The 14,638-nt window shown below is 46.0% G+C and overlaps 1 long non-coding RNA gene across 2 annotated transcripts in view; it reads right to left on the reverse strand.

Annotated features, from left to right (window-relative positions):
• The window catches only part of LOC141569347 (uncharacterized), a 447,021-nt gene that overhangs the window by 299,872 nt on the left and 132,511 nt on the right, over nt 1–14,638 (reverse strand). The window lies entirely within an intron of this gene.

Consider the following 14,638-nt stretch of genomic DNA (forward strand, 5'->3'; position numbering starts at 1 on the left):
CGAGTGAGTTTGGGTTAAAAGGGGTTAACAGCCCTGGGCTGTAACACATGATTGGTCTTTATGAGGTTGGAGCTCTCGTCTGTTTGAAGCCTACAGATGATGCTAAAGAGCCAATAATGACAGCAATTCAGAGCAATCTAATTATGCAAACGGGAGGCTAAACAATTTCATCATCCTTAAATTAGATTGTCCTAATGAGATAAAGACACCAATTAATCCTGAATTAATTTCAATAGCCTATTTCAGGCAAACACTTTAATATGCAAATGTAAATGAGAAACAAAGCCTACTGTAGAATGCCCGAGTTCAGAACCTCTCCCTTCGCAGCTGCAGCGGTGTAAATAGTGCCTAATGAGTTTGCGTGGAAAGACACAACCAGTTGAAAATTGTAGACTTCACAGAGCACAGCCGGTGCCTCAGGTATCCTGGATGCGGTGGGGGGCAGGCAGGAAGGGGGGGAGCTCTGCGGGGGGCTGTGTGCTGCTGTCTATTGGGGTACACTGCTCTCACACCCACCTTCCTGTAAGCAACAACTGGGCAGCTGGTCCAACTCAGCACTTAACTGTGTGTATGTGCACCTGTGTGTGCCTGTCCGTGTGTGTGCACCTGTGTGTGTGTGCGTGTGCACATGGATGAGTGTGCCTGTCCATGTGCCATGTGTGTGCGCCTGTGTGCGTGTGCGCCTGTGTCTGCCTGTCCGTGTGTGTGCGCCTGTGTGTGTGTGCGCCTGTGTCTGCCTGTCCGTGTGTGTGTGCCTGTGTGTTGTGTGCATGTGTCTGGCCATGTAGTGAAGGGGACGTAGGAAGTGGAGGTGGTAAGCGATGTGGAGACATTGTAATGAGCTGATACGCAGAGAGCCAAGTTGTCATAACACCCACCTGGACAGCGGTCTCTTCTGGACACAGAGTTGATTTTAATTAGAGACCACTTAATCATTTTAAATTAGCCATTCTCAACCTATTTAATATTTCTGAATAATTAATTTCCATAGTAAGACATGGGAACACAGTCAAAGTCTTAGGCCTTGCAGTGGAAGAAGCTGTAGCTTTGATTGGAGAATAGAGTATTTCAAATACTGAAATGGTAAATAAATTTAAAACATTTGTTTTAAAAAAAAGTCTTCAGCTCACCCCAAAGCTCTGGGACTGGCTGCAGGGCTCTTCCATGGCTCACTCCCTTAGAACCACCAACATAACCCACTGGTAACAACCGGGCCACAGGTGCTCTGTGGTCCAGAAAGCAAGTGACAGCTGACACTGGGGTATTTGAAATCCAAACAGAAACACAGAGATGATACTTTCGAAGGCTTTGTACATTAAATGAAAGTGTCTGGGTTCAGTTACAAATGACTAACTAAGAATGGTGACCAGTTTCTTTATTCTTCGTGACACCGTAACCTTCACTATAAAATGATGCCTAGGGCCGCCACACAAAGCACACGCTGCCCATGCAATATTTGGGGCACACAGATGCTCAAAATCAAATTCGCTGTTTATCTAAAATTTAAATTTAGCTGGGTGTCCTGTGCTTTTATTTGCTAAATCGGGTAACTCCAACAACATCCTGTGTATAATAGGTGTTCAATAAATATTAGTTGAAAACCAATTACTCTGTATTCAGAGACCTGGATGCCACCTGGAAAGGAGAGACTCGCATGCTTGGGAGAGTGAGTTCCCGCTTTCAGGAAGTGGCTTTCAGGAAGTGGCTTTCAGGAAGTGGCTTTCAGGAAGTGGCCCACTTCTGAGGCTAAGGCTGTCCGGTTACACACGGTGCACGTCCAGCCCTGTCAGACGTGCCCATGTCCTCAGTCCTGACCAGGCAAGCAGCGTCCCTCTAGGACTGACACTTGGGCCTGGAAAACTAGAGGTCCACCTTCGCGGTACCGTGACCTCTACTCTGTAAACGTGATGTTTGCAGAGGGAAAGTACGTCGTGCCAGGTGGAAGGGGCATGGCTCCCAGCATTAGTCCTGGAGTCGGGCAGACCTAGTTTCAACCCATCCATTGAGGGTTTGGGAAAGTTACTCAGCCTCCAGGAGCCTTACTCTCTTCATCTGTAAAGTGGAATTATCGTAAAACGGTAACAGGACATTACATGAGTTGCTATGTGAACGAAGCACGGAGCAAATGCTCAGTAACTGTTGGGTCGTAGCAGCACTTACTATTCTGTGACTATTAGAGAAAGACAAGTGCAAACAGAAAAGAAAGCAAAGACTCGCAGACGAAGCCAAACTGAAGCCCAAGAAGAGACTCCATCACGTTTCTCGCGTCTTCCCACTTCACTTACATTGCAGGCCCTCAATCCCCACAGTCTTTGGTCGTCCTCGAATTCACTCTCACACCTGCTCCTTTTCTACCAGGTCGGATTGATTCCAAGTAAAAGCCCAGATGTTTATAAGTTTATTCGCCTCAGTGGACGTTCAGGCTGCCCCAGATCGCAGACGCCTCTTACAAGTAACCGACCGTGGGCTCTGAACCTCTGACTAGAAGGACCATCTGAAAGCTACTTTGTGCCACGCCACCCGGCTCGGTGTCTAGGATTCACAGGTAAATTAAAAAGTCATTAAGAATTTCAGAGTCTAGTGGAAGAAAACAACCCTACTTACAATACTTTCTTGCAGACCAGCGAGATGTGGTGCTGCGGCAGGTCTGTAGAAGGGGCAACGTTAACAGAACGGAGGGGTGAGACGCTGCGTCTGGTGGGGGTGGGAGACGGGGAGGTTCTTTAGAGAAAAGTTGTAGTTTGTCAGATGAGACAAAATATGGTTATGACTTCCAGTTAGGAGGTGAGCTGATGCATGGTGAGGAGCTGCATCAAAGACAAATGTCATCAATGGGGAGACAGAGCTGACCACTGTTCGATATTTCTGACCTTTACATAATCGCACGACAAATACACAACTGGAGAAAAGACACCAGTAAGGTACCTCTGGCCTCTTTCTCCCACTGTCCTCAGTGGTCCAGTGGACAAACTGCCTAACTGTTGGCATTTGCTGAAGCTGTAAGTGTGGTTATGAATGGAGGGTGGATACGCAGCCACGTATTTAGGAAAGAAGTTTGTTGCATTAGAAAAGAGAGCGTGTTTATGAGGAATCGCTACTTTGGGTGCTGTGGGTTACACCCCGAAGTATAACAACGCTGCCAGGACTGCACGCTAACTGCCCGCGTCTTAGCAAGTAGTTGATAAAAGCACAAATTGAAGCCGTCGGTGAAATCAAATATAATGAAATACATGAAAGTGGTTTGTAAAACCCAACACGCATCACCAGTGCAGGTCAAGTCTCCTTCTTACCTAGTAACAAGCAAACATAATCGGTGCTGCTCTGGAAGAGAGACAAGCCCTCAGAACTTAACTGTATTACAGCTAATAGAGGGTCAGGCCGTAATCTCTCTCTCTCTCTCTCTCTCTCTCTCTCTCTATATATATATATATATATATATATATATATATATATATATATATATATATATATGACTCACTGCCCTCTGAATGCAGTCTCCGCAGCACTGGAATGGCGATCACGGTTTACACATGGCTGTGAGATGCTGCCCACAGCCCACCACTGTGAGATAAAGTGGGAGAGAGCTATGATAACTGCTCGGCACACCCTGGCCAGCCGACCAGACAGACCGCTGCTTGATAAACCTAATAAAACAGCAGAGGTTGCTGATACTGCCACTCTGCTGGGCGGACACAGCCTCAGCTTGTCTGTCCCCTGGCGCTGACGCTGAACTCCAGGCGGAAGGGAGAGACAGCCCCGTGAAGCCAGCTGTCTCAGCGGTGAGAGTGGCTCTGATTGGATAGTGTCACAAATCCATCCTGTTCTGGTATGTTTTCTGGAGATGAGGATCGCTTCTTGATAAATGTTTTGTGCTGATGGGAGCAGTTCATGGCTTTTATTCCTCTGTGAGTCCTGCTGTGTTGGTTGGACCTTCCAGAGTGGAGTGTGGCTGGGTCACTGAGACTAGCCCACGAAAGCACAGGTTGTACTATGACAGTTGGAAACACCACACACAACTGTCTTGGCTAGCATGTGATTATTGCTTTTTCTACATTAAGAACGTGTGCTAACTTGGCACCACAGAATTAATAATAGTATATACTTACTTACTTATTGGTACCTTTGTCAAGCCATGACTAGCAAGTAGCATTTAAACAGAGATCAAATTACATCAACTCAGCGATTTGTGAGCAAAAAGATCATTTCATTTCCCAAATAAGCAAACCTGCGCCTTCTCTTGTCCATCTCACTAAATAGAACCATTGCCTAAGCAGTTTCTCTAGCCCCAAACCCAGGGGGCACCTTTGATTCCGAGCCCTTGAGCTCCTGTATCAAATCTGCTGAAGTCCTGTGACCTCTACTTTCCAAATCCTGCCTATGACTTACCGAGGTGGTCAGAGACATTTGGGGGGGAGGGGGGATCCCGAGACCAAAAGCTCTGAGGAGTAAGACTGTTGTATTTTCTGGACTTGTATCCCCAACGCCCAGTATTTCACCTGGCAAAAAGTAGGCAGGCGATCAATTCCAGGGAGTGAATGAATGAATAAGTCCACAACTATGAGTACACGCTGACTAGATGAAATGAAACCGTGTTGGATCCACAGATAGAATTGATGATTGTAAGGCTTGTGGACAGACAGAGTCAGGCAGGTTGAGCAAAGTGAGTGCTTTATTCTGCGCCCCCGGGCGAGGTTCACCGGTCTGGTCCGCGCAGTCAGCACAGATCGGGCGCGAGCGGCTGAATCCGGAGCTGTTTATCGCACCAGGGTCTGCTGCCTTTTCTGGGAAACACCAGGGGCCCCAGTTTCTATCATGCGAGGAGGGATCTGCTTTGGCAGAGGGGTATTTTTGGCTCCTGGCCGCTTTGACCATGCCCGCAGCTGACCTAACACCAATCTACACTGTGAGGACTGTCTCCAAAGCAGGAGCAGATATGTGCTGTCCATTTTACACTTGTGGTGCCATCAACACAAAGAAAAATCGAGAACAGCAGCAAATCCTGGGGTGAGTAGTGTAAACCTGGTGCAATTCCACAAATTCCACTGTTCAGTTGAATTTGACGTTCTCATGGGATTGCCAAGGGAAACGTGGAAATGTAGAGCCAGCTCTCAGGGAAGCCGCTCTGCTGCTGGTGCAGGTTTGCTAGTTTTCTCGGGGGCGTAGCAGGATGTCTGTCCGTCTCTCCCCCACGGCTAAGACTTCTTACAGAATTGCATGTGCCTTCAGAGGTCATCTGTTTTGTTTTGAATAATAGTCTAAAATCTTGCTGTCGCCTGGCTCTACAGATCTATTTGCATTCAATAGTTCAGGTTCCCCAACATTTGCATAAAAGCCCGTTGTGGCTAAGCCTGAGGGTGGGAAATTCCAGCACAGTATTTACTGGCGGGAGAAAACAAAATCACGGATTTTACAGAAAGCAAAGAGGAAGCTACAAACTCTATCTTAGACGATCCCAATTGCAATTGCGAAAGGACAAAGAAGAGATAACAAAAGCACTTGTCGGAAGATGAAGAAGAAAACATGGAGAGTACACTTTCATGGATCATAAAAACAACAACAACAAAAGAAAAACAAGGCGGCTTCTTGGTGAAAGGACCACCTTTAGCTTCAGAAGCTAAGGGAGTGTAGAAATCTCAAAAACCAAGGAACGGTCACAGAACATCAGCGATGACCTTCAAAAGAGCCCGTGTTCCTCTCAATCTGGTGACTGAGTTTGATCGCTGGCCTCTTCAGGTGGTCATAAAAGATTTGTTTGTGACCCAAAGTATCACCAAGATCAATTGGAGAAAGCGTTGTCCTACAATATTACCACAAGAGGTCAATTTCTCGACGCCCTCATACATTTTATTGTCCAGATGAAATACAGTAACGGGTGCTTAATGGGTGTTTGGTTAGAGCCTGCTCTGAACGCATGAATCCGTGACTTTTAGCTTCTTTCTCAAACTAGCCTCTTTTTAATCAAAGCAGATATTGGATTTTGATAAACTTCTTGTGCAAATAACTTTGTTGTGATGTAACAATTGTACAGACATCAATGTTCTGAGTGATCAGTTGTTTTTATGAACGGAGTATATGTAAGAATTTTGCCCAAATCAACATTCAGCTTTTCTATTCCGCTTCGAGGGGCACTGCACATGGGTGCATATGAACACACACACATTGGGACTTTTAATTCCATATGTGTCATGATCCACTGTTTCATCCACAAAACTGCACAGCTTTAAGATTTTTCTGGAACTCAGCTATCCTGACTGCATGTTATAAATACCGAGGCTTGATTACAAGCATTTAAATCCTAGAACCTAACTGAACTGAATAACTACATGGTCCCAATTTCATTAATTAAAAAAAAAAAAGAGACACACACTCCAACTTTGTAAAGATGTCCCCTGGGAAACCGGAGTGACCCACAAACATTACCTTCCTCGTTTCCCTCCCAACATTGCTAAAGTAGATTTGTAACTCCCTCTTTCAGAAACCCAGTCATATACAGGATGCTGGGAAGAATGAATCTTCCCCTTTGAAAATGTCAGAGGGCATCCAGGAAATCTCTTTTAGTTTTTTCTTGGCAAACAAATGTCCACTGATCAATATAAATGGGAAACAGGCACCTGGACGTCAATAGGAAATGACTTTTGTGAAACATGATTTGATTCATGGCACAGAGCAGCCCTTACCAAGTTCTGTTCTATTACCAGCTGGAAAGAAGAAGATATCATAAAAGGGGCCTCCCGATGACTGTCATTTTCAAGTGGGGTGCTCTTAAGTTATAGACTTCTGCCACGTCCGCAATAAATGACTGCTGCCCCGGACTGACCCTGTCTTAAGGCAGGGAAGGCTGTCTTTACAGACACGGAGGCAGCCTCGAAAACTCTGAGAGACGTAGCATTTAGAGACACTTTCATTTCTTTATCAGCTGATAGCTCTCTATTTCACTTCTCGGGTTTTTATCACTTGCTGGCTATGTGTGGAAATGAGATGCTGAGGTCTCAGCACTTGTCCTTCGCCCCTTAAAGACTCGCTCCAGTGAAAGGACAGCCTTGGCCAGAGTGAAGGTAGCAAGCGTGATGACGTCACACCCCAGGGCACGCCTGGCTCTGCTGCGTGAACAGTGGGGAATTAGGAATTGTTTAACAATCCCAAGGAAACACGTGTGCTTTCTTCACAGGGTTTTAATAGATAAAAGAGTGGAATAAGCACTGTGTGACATCCTGTCAGTGATGGGGCTATTTAGAAGATTTTACTACAAATATTTCATGAAAATCTAGCCCAGAAAAGTATCTTCCAGTTTCAGCAGTTGTCCCATGTCAGCACAGAAAGTCCAGGCACGTCACAGTTTTCAACGGAACTGGCTAGAAAGTAATCAGGCTCAGCCCTAAGTTCTGCGTGGTGCCAATTCCACTTGTCCTGAGAGCACTTTCACAACACAACACCTGGCTGTCCAGGGTCTGTGATCAGAGCTCAGCAACTGCTGAAGGCACCACTTCTACGTCCACAGAGCCCGCAGGCTTCCGGCTCTACCCACCCCACGCCCCACGCAGCCAGGCAAGCCCCGCCTTGCGAGCGCAGGATCCCAGCTTCGCACACTTCCTCTGCTTACTGTTTTCAAACACAAAACCCCTTGTTGATGGTACGGGGTAGGGAAGCTTTCAAAGTGTTTTCTTTAGACCACGGCCCATAATAAGGAATGTATTTTACGTCATGACCCAGCACACACACACGTGTGTACCCAACACTGCTAGTTTTTATGGTGGCTGTGAAAATTAGACAAAGGTGCTCCCTCTGGGTGGGCAAATGAGAAGCAGACGCGTGTCCCACAGACACAGCCCCTGGGGCACCTGACCTGGCACGTGTGGGAATGGCTGCACTTATCCCCCAGGTGCCGCTGCGAAGGGCCCACAATGCACCACCGGGCCGGTGTGGCTGCTTTGTCCACACACCTCTGAAAGAAATTGTGTACAAAAATAATAATACCCCCGGGTTTGTGGAATGCATTCTAATATTTTCTACCTTTTTCAATGCAAGTCATGACCCTGAAACTATTTTTCAGTACGGAGTCACTGTTTGCAATTTTAAAATATTCATAATTATTATGTATTCATTGAGAATCGTGGCTTTTAGCATTTAAAGCATTCTACACCATCTCAGTTCATGCTTTTTGGTTGGTAGTTTACCTTTTCTGGTAATAATATTATGGACCTTGCTTTCGTATCTTCACCACATTTGCTGACATATCTCCTCATCCCTTTAGTCATCTTGTATCACTTCATTTCAGGTGAATCTCTGTACAACACACATTGGGTTTTACTCTGTGTGTTAATTTGAAAATCTTTTCTTTTTACTATGCCATTTGTACTCATTTAGTTTTATTGATGAGGTTAAAATGTTTGCCCTCAATTCTTGTCATGTAACATTATAATTACTGTGTGTAGTTACCTTGTTTCAAGTGTTGCGTCTTCTCTGATTGGTCGGTTTGTTTCTGGTATTTAAGGCTTGAATTTGCTTCTAATAGTTACATTTACATCCGTACATTTTATAGGCTCCCTAATCCACACACCTGTTTTCCTTTCGTAATCTTTCCCAAACTGGTTTATCAGGTTTACGTAGTATTCTTTGACTCCTGTCTATCACTTTTACAATAAATTGTTTTATTCTGTTTCCTTCTTTCTTTCCCCTCTGCTCACATTTCTACTTGTGATATTGATTTTGTCGGAACGTGTAATGTTTACATCCTACTTAACCCGGTCCTCATCCTGCTTTGGTTTGCGATCTGTGATTACACGTGGTAAACGCTTCCATCATGCTCTTTGCATTCATGTTCCATCGTGGTTGGGTGAAGCTCACCCTTCAGCAGCTGGGTGGTATAAGGGCTCTTGAGCACAGCGTTGCCCGGAGTCTTCTGTTTAAAATGATTTAGATCCTGGATCCTTGAAGGGTAAGTTAGCTGGATATAAAATTTGGGGGGGAAAGGAAAACTCTTCCTTTTCTAGAGTTGCTCAAAAGTGTTTTCCACAGTTGCCTTATACTATATGCTACTCTTAAGAAGTCTGGTGCCCATCACATTTTCTTACCCTTTTAAGTAATTTTTAACAGAAAGGACAGACAAGACATGAGACAAACGACGCCATCGTGGAAGTTCCAGGGTCGGCGGTTTGGAGACGCCTCATTCTGCAGAGGACCTGGCACGCGGGAGCAGGGACCAACAGGACATTTGACATCTGTCTGAAATGGCACTTTTCTCAGGGTATAGTAGTAAATGGGACGAAAGTCTCCAGAAAACACTATCACTTAAAGTTCGACTCCGCTTTTGAACAACCCAAACGACTGACAAGAGCTATAATATTTAAGCAATTGCTAAATGTCAGGTCCTTAAAATCATGAGAAGAAACTGCTCCGAAGAGAAGCAACATCAGTACATCAGGAAACTGGGGAGTAAATAAATCGTGGGAGTCGCGTGAAGTCCCCCTGTGTGGACAGCACTATTCTGGGCCCTGAGAGGGTGACGGCTGAGCAGGGGACACCTGGCCCGGAAGAGGCACCTAGGGAGGTGGGAAGTACATGAACCCGGAAACGCAGCTGACTTCTTACCAGCCGAACACAGAGTCCAGGAGCGACTAGGATGCATGGCTGTTATTTGTGAAAGTCGCCTTAAAAGAAGTATGTTTTCCACTATGCTTTTAAGGGGATATTTGAAAAGTATATTAAACAACTGATATTTAAATCTTGAGGTGCAAATTTGATCATATATAAGAGAGAGAAAGAGCGAGGCTGTGTTTAGCTTTCTATTCAAAGGTGACGTCTTTTCATCATAGAATCACATGCTATTTAGGCCTCAGAAACCAGCGGCGGCTTTTCCTGGCACGTTCTAGCTTCTGTTAATAGGGGTCAGTGGAAGAATAAAAAAAAACTAGAGTTAAAATTTTGTGCCTATTTTTCATTCTGTTTCCTTCTTGGATTTCTAAAGCACATCGGTTTGTGAAAGGTTTTCAGAAATCTCCCATTGCAGAAACCTGTTGAATTCATTTAACCCAGGACGGGCTGATCTCCTTTGACAGAGCACTTTTTTCTTTCCCGACTGTCTAGCGACATGATAAGGAAGCCAACAAACCGCTGTGGAAGCACTGATCTAGTTCAGCTTCTCACTTTACGAGAAGAAATGGAGCTACCCTTCTTCCTTGGGTCACCAGCTTCTTCAAGCTGCGTCCAGGTCACCAGCTCTAATGTCATCTGCTTTGTCACTGTCCTGAAATCGAACGTTGCGTGTGTTTAAGTGTTTGGTGAAACCAATGTCCTTAAGCCTGATGATGAGATTCTGATAAAGAGAACGAACTAAAAAGAAAGAAAACCTGCCTCAAAGCAATAATGAATTTTCAAAGTGAACTCGCCTGGAAGAGGGGCTGCTGAGGCATGTCCCATCCCCAGGGGTCCTCAGGCAGAGGCAGGGTAATGATTTCTAGGGACGGGTAGATGAAATGGTGAACGGCTTATGAGGTGGTGAAATCTACATGGCAGTTTTGCTCCACGAGTCTGTGGCTGGCTGGGGCTGGGTTAATTGCCAGAAATCCAGGGCCGGAAACTACCAACTCACTTAGCCAGACAAGTACCAGTGAGAAAGAGCGAGTTACAAGTGCTTGAAGGAGACACAGCCTCCCAGCTGGGCACCGTGCTCACAGGACCTGGCATGAGATGGGCGGAGGAATTCTGGCATGTGAGCATATGAGGGAAACAGCCAGCCAGAGAGTCAGGCAGGAGGCACACCCCTGGCATCTGCAAACATCCCAGCAGGTGGAAGAACCAGCAACACCGGGAGGGGAGTCACAGGTGAGACGACGCCACATCACACACCCCAACTTTTAAGGCCAGTACTGAGCGGCCAGCCCCCAAACACCTGGTCTGGCGACTGCCGGGGCTCCCGCCCATGAGCCCCACAGGCTCTGCAAAGCCGCGCCTGGCCTCACCTGGTCATGGCACCTGGTCTGCGGGATCCTGTTGGGGTGGGATGGATGGGGGCAGGCGTCTGCTGACTCACCTGGGGCCCTGCTAGGTGCACTGCGGGTGTGGCCGGGCAGGGCCAGCTTTGCCTCTTCCTCTGACTCGCTTCACCTGACAAGCACTATCTTTTTTTTTTTTTAAACTCTAAGGCTGCCTGCTTTCCTCCCTCCCTGCTTCTTTCCCAGTGGTGCCATCTCCACACTTCTCCTCTGCCTTGCTCCAGAGCCAGCAGCTCCCTGACAGGAGCTTTTCCACTTGTCTGTGGTCCCGGCTTTCCGTCTGGGGCTAGTTTTACATTTTACGTCTCATGGCACCAGTGTTTGCAGCTGCCACCAGAGGACACCTCTACAGAGGATCTGAATGGACATTTTTCAAAGAAGACATACAGATGGCCAACAGGTCCATGAAAAGATGCTCAATGTCACTAATCATCAGGGAAATGCAAATCAGAACCACAGTGAGATACCACCTCACACCTGTTAGAAGGGCTAGTATCAAAAAGAAAGAATGAATACTGGTGAGAATGTGGAGAAAAGGGAAACCTCGTGCACTGTTGTGGGATTAGAAATGGGTGCAGCCTCTATGGAAAACAGCATGGAGGTTCCTCAAAAAATTAAAAACAGAGCTACTGCACAACCCAGCAATCCCATTTTTGAGTATTTGTCTGAAGGAAACAAAAATACTAATTTGAAAAGATCTATGTACCTCTATGTTCATTGCAGCATTATTTACAACAGCCAAGATGTGGAAACAACAACCTAAGTGTCCACCGACATACGAACGGATAAAGAAATTGTAACATACATTTAAATATTATTCAACCATAAAAAAGGAAAGGAAACCTTGCCATGTGTGACAACATGGATGGACCCTGAGGACATTATGTTAGTGAAACGTCAGAGAAGACAAATACTATATCTCACTTACAGGTGGAATTTTTAAAAAGTCCATGGATACTGAGGACAAACTGGTGGTTATGAGAGGTGAGGGGTGGGAAGAGGGTGAAGGGGGGAAGGGGCTAAAAAGGTACAAACTTCCTGTTATAAAATAAATAAGTCACGGGGATATAACATATAGCATGGTGGCTACAGTTAATAACACACTTTCATATTGGGAAGTTGCTAAGAGACCGAATCTTAAAAGTGCTCATCACAACAACAAACATCTTATAACAGTGTGTGGGGACAAACGTTCACCAGACTTATTGTGACAATCATTCACATTATATACAAATATTGAATTAGTACGTTGCACACCTGAAACTAATATGTTCTATGTCAATTATGCCTCAATAAAAAATTGTGGGATAGCCAAGCAATGGACGACAACTCATCCATGCGAAGGAATGAATTCCTGATACACACGACATGTATAACTGCAAAGGAATCACAACGAGTGAAAAAAGCCAGACAAAACAGAGCACATATGGTATGATTCCATTCATATAAAATCCGACCATGAGAAAAGTAATCCCCAGTGAATGGTGGCAGATCGGCATTTACCTGAGGATCATCAGGTCTCTGTGCTTGGCTTTGGTGGATGACAAGGATGACGGGGTGGGTACAGGCTGTGGCTGCCATTCCTGGGGGGCTGAGCACAGAAAGGGGGCGCACGCATGCTCACAGCTGTGCTTCCCAGCCTAGCAAAGGCAACGAGACCCGTTCAGAGACTCATCACTAAAATCTGGGGTCCATTCTCAAAACTTTGCTCTTCTCTCCAAATCTCATCAGTCAGAATGAGGACATTTTTAAATGGATAAATGAATAAACGAGTGCTCACATCAATGAATGAATTAATATGTGAAAGGATAAACCAGAATTTTAAAATAGAATCCACTGACTAAATGAAAAGAAACTCTAATTTATTTATATCACCTTCATATGTCAAGATTCACTCAGAATCCACATATTCTCACAAATTTCACTGTTACAGTCCTTTATCTGATCCCTTCCCAGCCTAAATGCATGTTTGAGAAAACTAAGGGATTTGGGCAATAACAACACCACCACTACATGGAAACTTCTGAGCTGGCGAGCCCTCCTGATATTTTAACGGTTTGTCAAAGCAAACGAAGTGACCGTCACGACACCTGAGGCTCCGGCCTCGAGAACAAATTGCAGGGCCGGCCGCTGTGGTCAGTAGTGAGCAGAGATCTAGATCCCGGAATCTTTTCAATGGCACGTTGTATCTATGAGCAGCCAAATCACCAACAAAGGTAAAGCAAAAGTGAACCGCTCCCAGCCCACATCCTTTGGATTAAACTGAAATAAAATAAATGGAATGGGCTCAGGCGCCCTCATGTCCAGGAGCACCGACCAAAGGCCGCCTGCAGGGAGAGCTCGCGTGGGGACGCTGCCTGCGAGTTGCTGCCCAGCGTGTGCTCTGTGCAGCCTCCCACCAGGGAAAATGATTAAACCTGCACGTATCACACCGTGGGAGGGGAATGAAATCGCAGGAACAGAACATGTTCCAAGGTCATTTGTCTGCTTACCCCACCAAGACTGCAGGTGCCACTTGTCATGTGGCGGCCACTTCAGCACGGCCCTGGGCTGGGCGGAGTGGGGGACACACAGCTGCTCAGAGCCACAGTCCCAGGTCTTCAGCTGCTGGCGTTGGCCCATCTTACCCTTGGCCAATTGCTGAGTGACCCGTGAGCGAGCGACGCTGCATCACAGCTGGCCTCTGTGTAAGACCTGACCTGTCCACGATCCACACTTCGCTGTGTGTGAGTCACTATTTAGGAAATAAGTTGTTACAGATAAAGCCTATTTTTGTGGTAGGATGAACTAGTATGGCTATTGACTCAATCTGCTTTTTCAGCGAAGCATAGATACAAGCCATGATGCGGTGGCCAAATTCTAGCAAGAGACAGAGAGACATGGCAGAGGGGCTATGAAAAGGAAGAAGTGATTTAAGGAGCACTTGTGCGGTAGACACAGTTTATCAAGCACAACACGGAGCCGCACGGACGCACGGACGGTGCCCAAAGTGCCCAGCACGCTGGTAGGTGTTTCAGCCAATGAAGGGTGTGAGCAGATGGCCCGAGAGCGAATGCGAGCCCTCCTCTCAGGGATGTTTCCGGGCCTCACACAAGCGAACCTTTTTTCCCAGCCTCAGCTTCCTCCTCTGTAAGGTTGTTGTGAGGAATAATTGGGAACAATTAAGCAATTAAAGTGCCCAGGGACTGGCGCCCAGGACACAGTCACTGCCGTCTGCAGGACGGTGACGAAACACCTCTGAGATGACTGTTAGGGTCCTTTACTTACTAAATTACTTCATTCCCATTCAGTGTCGCGTCTGACCTGTGTCACTACTACTAGCGTGCTGTAGGCCATCTCTACGTGGTGGCTCACATTTTCTTCTAGACCACACAACTTAAATTGCTGTAGCTCTCCCTCATAGGTGTTACATGTCCATCTTACCAAGATTTTCCTTTGGAGAAACAGTCATTATGGGAGATGATGGGGCTATTAGCTAACACTGTGGTGGAAATCACACCGCAATTTATAAGCACATCAGATCAACACATTTTACACCTTAAACTTACACGACCTCAGATGTCAATTATATCGCAATGAAGCTGGAGAAAAATAAAGCTCTGCATTAAAATGTAATTGTGTACTACAACCAGACGGGGCTTTATACT

Source organism: Rhinolophus sinicus, linkage group LG17 (genome assembly GCF_036562045.2).
Source record: "Rhinolophus sinicus isolate RSC01 linkage group LG17, ASM3656204v1, whole genome shotgun sequence".
In the NCBI taxonomy this organism is placed as follows: domain Eukaryota; kingdom Metazoa; phylum Chordata; class Mammalia; order Chiroptera; family Rhinolophidae; genus Rhinolophus; species Rhinolophus sinicus.